Raw genomic sequence first — 9,632 nt, 5'->3', positions numbered from 1 at the left:
GTAATTTGTAAATCTGTATCTACCTCATAAGATTGTTATGAGGATTAAATGAGTTAGTAGATGTCATTCACTTAGAACAAGGCCTGTCATATATCATAAGTGATAGCTATTGTCATCTTTATTGTGCTCTCCTTCCTAAGCCAGTCTCTAACCCCATTTCATCATATTCATTTCCCATTTGCATTCATCACAATACCTTTTGGAAGCTGCAAAGACAAAGAGTCATGACATTCATTAAGGCCAGAAGAGGGATCTCACTCTGAAGACTGTCTGCCTGTGAAAACCCGCTGCAGGGCCCCCTGCACACCGGGGTTTTAGAGGCTGTAGATGAGTAGGTTCAGCACGGTGCTGATGACAGCAATGAGAATGCTGATCCCTTTGTCCTTGTCTGAGGCCTCCACTGAGCCCAGCCTCATGTAGCTGAAGACACCTGTTGCTTAAATATGCCCACCATGCTGAGATGGAAGCCACATGTGGAGAAAGCTTTCTTTCTGCCCTCCACAGAGCTGATTCCTAGGGCTGCCACTGCCATGTGTGCATAGGACCCAGTGATGAGGACCAAGGGGACCACCATGAAGGCTGCTGCTATCAAAAGCAGCAGCTCGTTGAGTTGGGTGCTGGAGCAGGAGAGCCAGAAGAGCTGTGGGAGGTCACAATAGAAGTTATTGATCACAGGAGGAGGAGTCAATATGGCGGAAAAGTAGCAGGCCGAGACTACTTCAGCTAGCCAGAGATCAGCTAGATAGCTTATCTAACGATTGCAAACACCTGAAAATCCATCGGCAGATCGAAGAGAAGAAGAACAGCAATTCTGGAAACAGAAAACAACCACTTTCTGAAAGGTAGGACCGGCGGAGAAGTGAATCCAAAGCGACGGGAAGATAGACCCCGGGGGGAGGGGCTGGCTCCCGGCAAGCGGCAGAGCAACCGTGCACAAAATCAGGACTTTTAAAAGTCTGTTCCGCTGAGGGACATTGCTCCAGAGGCTACCCGGGGCAAAGCCCACATGGGGTCAGCGTGGCCTCAGGTCCTGCAGGGTCACAGAAGGATCGGGGGTGTCTGAGTGTCGCAGAGCTTGCGGGTATTGGAACGGGAAAGCCGGCTACAGAGACAGAGCCGACAGTAAGCTCGCAGCTCGGGGTGACCTTGAACCGGTCGCAGGCTCGGTGAGCTCGGAGCGCGGCCGGAGGTCAGGCAGACGGGAGTAACTGGGCGCGGTTCTCTGAGCGCGCACTGAGGAGTGCGGCCCTGGGCTCTTGGCTCCTCCGGGCCGGAGACCAGGAGGCCGCCATTTGTATTCCCGTCCTCCGGAACTCTACAGAAAGCCCTCAGGGAACAGAAGCTCCTGAAAGCAAACCCAAGCGGATTACTCACCCCGGCCCCTGATAAGGGCGGTGCGATTCCGCCTGGGGCAAAGACACTTGAGAATCACTACAACAGGCCCCTCCCCCAGAAGATCAACAAGAAATCCAGCCGAGACCAAGTTCACCTACCAAAGAGTGCGGTTTCAATACCAAGGAGAGCAGCAGAATTCTAGCGGAGGAGAAAGCAAAGCACGGAACTCATGGCTTTTGCCCTGTGATTTTTTTTAGTCTTGCGGTTAATTTAATTTTTTTCTTTTTCATTTTTTGTTTTTTTTTCTCGCCTTCGGGTAAAATTTTTTTTTTAACTGTTACCTTTTTCTTTTTTAACGATTTTTTACTAGTTTATCTAATACATATATTTTTTCTTTTTTATATTTTTCTTAGGTGTTTTCTTTTTTTTTAATTCTTTTCTTTTATCTTTATTTCTTTTTTCTTTTTTTTTTCCTTTTTTCTTTCATCCTTTTTGAACCTCTTTTTATCCCCTTTCTCCCCCCTCACGATTTGGGATCTCTTCTAATTTGGTTAAAGCATATTTTCCTGGGGTTGTTGCCACCCTTTTAGTATTTTACTTGCCCCCTCATATACTCTTCTCTGGACAAAATAACAAGACGGAAAAATTCAACACAAAAAAAAGAACAAGAGGCAGTACCGAAGGCTAGGGACCTAATCAATACAGACATTGGTAATATGTCAGATCTAGACTTCAGAATGACAATTCTCAAGGTTCTAGCCAGGCTCGAAAAAGGCATGGAAGATATTAGAGAAACTCTCTCGAGAGATATAAAAGCCCTTTCTGGAGAAATAAAAGAACTAAAATCTAACCAAGTTGAAATCAAAAAAGCTATTAATGAGGTGCAATCAAAAATGGAGGCTCTCACTGCTAGGATAAATGAGGCAGAAGAAAGAATTAGTGATATAGAAGACCAAATGACAGAGAATAAAGAAGCTGAGCAAAAGAGGGACAAACAGCTACTGGACCACGAGGGGAGAATTCGAGAGATAAGTGACACCATAAGACGAAACAACATTAGAATAATTGGGATTCCAGAAGAAGAAGAAAGAGAGAGGGGAGCAGAAGGTATACTAGAGAGAATTATAGGGGAGAATTTCCCCAATATGGCAAAGGGAACGAGCATCAAAATTCAGGAGGTTCAGAGAACACCCCTCAAAATCAATAAGAATAGGCCCACACCCCGTCCCTAATAGAAAAATTTACAAGTCTCAGTGACAAATAGAAAATCCTGAAAGCAGCCAGGGAAAAGAAGTCTGTAACATACAATGGTAAAAATATTAGATTGGCAGCTGACTTATCCACAGAGACCTGGCAGGCCAGAAAGAGCTGGCATGATATTTTCAGAGCACTAAATGAGAAAAACATGCAGCCCAGAATACTATATCCAGCTAGGCTATCATTGAAAATAGAAGGAGAGATTAAAAGCTTTCAGGACAAACAACAACTGAAAGAATTTGCAAACACCAAACCAGCTCTACAGGAAATCTTGAAAGGGGTCCTCTAAGCAAAGAGAGAGCCTACAAGTGGTAGATCAGAAAGCAACAGAGACCATATACAGTAACAGTCACCTTACAGGGAAAACAATGGCACTAAATTCATATCTCTCAATAGTTACCCTGAATGTTAATGGGCTAAATGCCCCTGTCAAAAGACACAGGGTATCAGAATGGATAAAAAAACAAAACCCATCTATATGTTGCCTCCAAGAAACTCATTTTAAGCCCGAAGACACCTCCAGATTTAAAGTGAGGGGGTGGAAAAGAATTTACCATGCTAATGGACATCAGAAGAAAGCAGGAGTGGCAATCCTTATATCAGATCAATTAGATTTTAAGCCAAAGACTATAATAAGAGATGAGGAAGGACACTATATCATACTCAAAGGGTCTGTCCAACAAGAAGATCTAACAATTTTAAATATCTATGCCCCCAATGTGGGAGCAGCCAACTATATAAACCAATTAATAACAAAATCAAAGAAACACATCAACAATAATACAATAATAGTAGGGGACTTTAACACTCCCCTCACTGAAATGGACAGATCATCCAAGCAAAATATCAGCAAGGAAATAAAGGCCTTAAACGACACACTAGACCAGATGGACATTACAGATATATTCAGAACTTTTCATCCCAAAGCAACAGAATACACATTCTTTTCTAGTGCACATGGAACATTCTCCAGAATAGACCACATCCTGGGTCCTAAATCAGGACTCAACCGGTATCAAAAGATTGGGATCATTCCCTGCATATTTTCAGACCACAATTCTCTAAAGCTAGAACTCAACCACAAAAGGAAGTTTGAAAAGAACCCAAATACATGGAGACTAAACAGTATCCTTCTAAAGAATGAATGGGTCAACCGGGAAATTAAAGAAGAATTGAAAAAAATCATGGAAACAAATGATAATGAAAATACAACGGTTCAAAACCTGTGGGACACAACAAAGGCAGTCCTGAGAGGAAAATATATAGCGGTACAAGCCTTTCTCAAGAAACAAGAAAGGTCTCAGGTACACAATCTAACCCTACACCTAAAGGAGCTGGAGAAAGAACAAGAAAGAAACCCTAAGCCTAGCAGGAGAAGAGAAATCATAAAGATCAGAGCAGAAATCAATGAAATAGAAACCAAAAAAACAATAGAACAAATCAACGAAACTAGGAGCTGGTTCTTTGAAAGAATTAATAAAATTGATAAACCCCTGGCCCGACTTATCAAAAAGAAAAGAGAAAGGACCCAAATAAATAAAATCATGAATGAAAGAGGAGAGATCACAAAGAAATACAAACACCAAAGAAATACAAACTATTATAAGAACATACTATGAGCAACTCTACGCCAATAAATTTGACAATCTTCAAGAAATGAATGCATTCCTAGAAACATATAAACTACCACAACTGAACCAGGAAGAAATAGAAAGCCTGAACAGACCCATAACCAGTAAGGAGATTGAAACAGTCATTAAAAATCTCCAAACAAACAAAAGCCCAGGGCCAGATGGCTTCCCGGGGGAATTCTACCAAACATTTAAAGAAGAACTAATTCCTATTCTCCTGAAACTGTTCCAAAAAATAGAAATGGAAGGAAAACTTCCAAACTCATTTTATGAGGCCAGCATCACCTTGATCCCCAAACCAGACAAGGATCCCACCAAAAAAGAGAGCTATAGACCAATATCCTTGATGAACACAGATGCGAAAATACTGAACAAAATACTAGCCAATAGGATTCAACAGTACATTAAAAAGATTATTCACCACGACCAAGTGGGATTTATTCCAGGGCTGCAAGGTTGGTTCAACATCTGCAAATAAGTCAATGTGATACCACACATCAATAAAAGTAAGAACAAGAACCATATGATACTCTCAATAGATGCTGAAAAAGCACTTGACAAAGTACAGCATCCCTTCCTGATCAAAACACTTCAAAGTGTAGGGATAGAGGGCACATACCTCAATATCATCAAAGCCATCTATGAAAAACCCACCGCAAATATCATTCTCAATGGAGAAAAACTGAAAGCTTTTCCACTAAGGTCAGGAACACGGCAGGGATGTCCATTATCACCACTGCTATTCAACATAGTACTAGAGGTCCTAGCCTCAACAATCAGACAACAAAAGGAAATTAAAGGCATCCAAATCAGCAAAGAAGAAGTCAAATTATCACTCTTCGCAGATGATATGATACTATATGTGGAAAACCCAAAAGACTCCACTCCAAAACTGCTAGAACTTGTACAGGAATTCAGTAAAGTGTCAGGATATAAAATCAATGCACAGAAATCAGTTGCATTTCTCTACACCAACAGCAAGACAGAAGAAAGGGAAATTAAGGAGTCAATCCCATTTACAATTGCACCCAAAACCATAAGATACCTAGGAATAAACCTAACCAAAGAGACACAGAATCTATACTCAGAAAACTATAGAGTACTCATGAAAGAAATTGAGGAAGACACAAAGAAATGGAAAAATGTTCCATGCTCCTGGATTGGAAGAATAAATATTGTGAAAATGTCTATGCTACCTAAAGCAATCTACACATTTAATGCAATTCCTATCAAAGTACCATCCATCTTTTTCAAAGAAATGGAACAAATAATGCTAAAATTTATATGGAACCAGAAAAGACCTCGAATAGGTAAAGGGATATTGAAAAAGAAAGCCAACGTTGGTGGCATCACAATCCCGGACTTCAAGCTCTATTACAAAGCTGTCATCATCAAGACAGCATGGTACTGGCACAAAAACAGGCACATAGATCAATGGAACAGAATAGAGAGCCCAGAAATAGACTCTCAACTCTATGGTCAACTAATCTTCGACAAAGCAGGAAAGAATGTCCAATGGAAAAAAGACAGCCTCTTCAATAAATGGTGCTGGGAAAATTGGACAGCCACATGCAGAAAAATGAAATTGGACCATTTCCTTACACCACACACAAAAATAAACTCAAAATGGATGAAGGACCTCAATGTGAGAAAGGAATCCATCAAAATCCTTGAGGAGAACACAGGCAGCAACCTCTTTGACCTCAGCCGCAGCAACATCTTCCTAGGAACAACGCCAAAGGCAAGGGAAGCAAGGGCAAAAATGAACTATTGGGATTTCATCAAGATCAAAAGCTTTTGCACAGCAAAGGAAACAGTTCACAAAATCAAAAGACAACTGACAGAATGGGAGAAGATATTTGCAAACGACATATCAGATAAAGGACTAGTGTCCAGAATCTATAAAGAACTTAGCTAACTCAACACCCATAGAACAAATAATCCAATCAAGAAATGGGCAGAGGACATGAGCAGACATTTCTGCAAAGAAGACATCCAGATGGCCAACAGACACATGAAAGAGTGCTCCATATCACTCGGCATCAGGGAAATACAAATCAAAAGCACAATGCGATATCACCTCACACCAGTCAGAATGGCTAAAATTAACAAGTCAGGAAATGACAGATGCTGGCGAGGATGCGGAGAAAGGGGAACCCTCCTACACTGTTGGTGGGAATGCAAGCTGGTGCAACCTCTCTGGAAAACAGCATGGAGGTTCCTCCAAATGTTGAAAATAGAACTGCCCTATGACCCAGCAATTGCACTATTGGGTATTTACCCTAAAGATACAAACGTAGTGATCCAAAGGGGCATGTGTACTCGAATGTTTATAGCAGCAATGTCCACAATAGCCAAACTATGGAAAGAACCTAGATGTCCATCAACAGATGAATGGATCAAGAAGATGTGGTATATATACACAATGGAATACTATGCAGCCATCAAAAGAAATGAAATCTTGCCATTTGCGACAACATGGATGGAACTAGAGCATATCATGCTTAGCGAAATAAGTCAGGCGGAGAAAGACAACTATCATATGATCTCCCTGATATGAGGAAGTGGTGATGCAACATGGGGGCTTAAGTGGGTACGAGAAGAATAAATGAAAGAAGATGGGATTGGGAGGGAGACAAACCATAAGTGACTCTTAATCTCACAAAACAAACTGAGGGTTGTTGGGGGGAGGGGGTTTGGGAGAAGGGTGTGGTATTATGGACATTGGGGAGGGTATGTGTTTTGGTGAGTGCTGTGAAGTGTGTAAACCTGGTGATTCACAGACCTGTACCCCTGGGGATAAAAATATATGTTTATAAAAAATAAAAAATTAAAAAAAAAAAAGAAGTTATTGATCACATGGGGGGGTCACATAAGTTAAGAGTGGATAGGCAACACTTTGGGTCAGTGCATTGGTGAAGGAAAGGACACATGACATGCCCACAAGCCAGTGCTTGCTGGATTCCTCAGCTCATGTGGGTGCTGTAGGTGTGGGGCTGGCAGATGGCCAGGTAGAGGTCAGAGGCCATGACTGTCAGCAGGAAACAGTCCACTCCTGCCATGGGGTGGAAGGAGAAAAGCTGGGAGAGGCAGGCCATGTAGGGAATGCTTCTGGTTTTGGAAATGCAGTGCCTCAGCATGGCAGGGACAGTGACACAGATGCATCCATCATCTAGCAGGGACATGTTCCCCAGAAAGAAGTACATAGGCCTCAGAAATGAGCATCTTCCAAGGGGAACCAAAGCCATATGATGCTATATAACATACAACCTCTAGAACCATTAAAACATTTTGTTCTTCCTCAACATGTTTCCAAGTACAACCTTCATGGGTATGGTAAAAGTCATTCATTTATTTAACAAAAAAATTTTTTAGCACCTACTACTGTTGACTTTACAAATAAAAGTCAGTTATTTTCACCAGCAAAAATAGGTTTATTCAGGAATAGGAGATAACTGCTGTTTGGAACAAGCAAGCTATGGCAAAAAGAAAAAAAAAAAAAACCAAAAACCAAAAACAAAACCATAGGCTCACCCAACAAACAAAAGATAGGAATGTTACTTTATGAAGAAGGAGGAAGTTGGGAGGAGTTGTCCCTTGGAGAAAAGCAAGAGTTAAGGGTGATGTTGGTTTTTCACTGGGTGAGTTGCTGGGGTGGTCTATTTCTTGTCAGAGATGAAATGTACATCTTTCTCTTTTGGGACCTGAAATTGATGATTCTTTTCCCTTGAGAATTTTTCTGTTAAGATCTGTAATTGATAGGTTTTCATACAATTGAGGCAGAGTGGTACAGAGTGAGAGCCCCCATTCTGACTTCCACACTCCATTTTAGTGATATCTTTCCCTTCATTAATTTATGCACTATGTGTCTGCCTTGTTATCAACATTTTATGGAGTTAAAATGAATTTCAGAAAGCCTTAAAGTGTGGCAAAGATCACATACAGTGTTGGGGATGGAGTTGGGACTTTGGGTTTCTGGGAGAAAGATGGGCTGGACTAAACCAGATGGGTTGGATCCCTCTTCCTAGCCTTACCTGCAGCCTGGGGCTGAGAGGAGGGTGGAGCCTAGGCAGGATTTGCTCCTATATTATCCCTGGAGCAGCATCTCTGGGCCTCCTTTATCTCACAAGGTCATGTCACATCTCCCATCATAGCTCACATTAACCATTCTCAAACTCGGCATCTCTTCTAGTCTCAAATGAATGACTTGCCCTTTTCCTGCTTCCAGATAATCCAGATCCTGTAGCATCCTGATCCAAAATGTTTTCCAACCTTAAGGCCCCCAATATCATAAGGAAAGATAAAGATTTGGGATACCTTTTAGACCAATACTGCCCTACTTTTGCTAATTCCTGAAAGTGACTTTAGGCATCAAGTATGACTTATTAACAATTATTAAATTAAACAATTATTAACAATTCCTGTTCAGTAAGAAAGCTCCTGTTTTTAAGGGTGCCTGATTAGCTCAGTTGGTCGTGTCTGCCTTTGGCTCAGGTCATGATCTCAGGATCCTGGGATCAAGCCCCACATCAAGCTCCCTGCTCAGAGATCATGTGGGATCAAGCCCCACATCAAGCTCCCTGCTCAGAGAGGAGGCTGGTCCTCCCTCTCTCTCTGCCTGCTGCTCTGGTTTTCTTTATTAATGTCAATTTTTAATTTAAATTATGGTTAGTTAACATATATGGCAAAATTAGTTTCAGGTGTAAAATTTAGTAATTTACCCATGGATTTAATTAACAAGTCTGGGAGAAACTCTTTGCAGGATCAGTTGAGCAGCTTTGTAATGGTTCAAGGCTATCATAAGTCAAGGAAGAATAGGCAGGGCATTAGGATCTTTGTTGACAGCTGTCCATAGAAGGGGACCTGCAGGGTACAGAGCCTAAAGGGAACCTATTATTGCACCTCCATACTGTTTTCCAGTGTGGTTGTACCAGCTTGCATTCCCATCAACAATGTAAAAGGGTTCCCCTTTCTCCAAATCCTTGCCAACACTTATTTTTTCCTGTCTTGTTCATTCTGGCCATTCTAGCTGGTGTAATGGTATCTCATTGTGGTTTTGATCTGTATCTCCCTGATGGCTAGTGATGTTGAACTTCTTTTCATGTGTCTGTTAACCACTTATATGTCTTCTTTGTTGAAATGTCTGTTCATGTCTTCTGCCCGTTTCTTGACTGGATTATTTATTTCTCAGCTTTAAAAAAAAATCTGTATTTTGAGCTTCATTTAATTAATTTTTATAATGACTTTCTAATATTCTATCATTTGCATTTGCCAAAATCTATTTAACCACTGGATATTTAGTTTCCAACTTTCCACTTCCATAAATAATAATGCAACCAAATCTGTTTCTCTCTGATGTTTGTCCTGTGTTCTAAATAGTTTCTACCTCCAGTTTGTGCAAAGATCTTT

The 9,632-nt window shown here is 41.2% G+C and overlaps 1 pseudogene; it reads right to left on the bottom strand.

Annotated features, from left to right (window-relative positions):
* Nucleotides 1-314: 314 nt before the first annotated feature.
* On the bottom strand, nt 315-7,429 carry LOC132003342 (putative olfactory receptor 3A4; annotated as a pseudogene).
* Between the last annotated feature and the right edge of the window lie 2,203 nt (nt 7,430-9,632).

This window comes from Mustela nigripes, chromosome 16 (genome assembly GCF_022355385.1).
Source record: "Mustela nigripes isolate SB6536 chromosome 16, MUSNIG.SB6536, whole genome shotgun sequence".
In the NCBI taxonomy this organism is placed as follows: Eukaryota; Metazoa; Chordata; class Mammalia; order Carnivora; family Mustelidae; genus Mustela; species Mustela nigripes.
The sequence above is the reverse complement of the archived record's forward strand: the minus strand, read 5'-3'. Positions and strand labels throughout refer to the sequence as shown.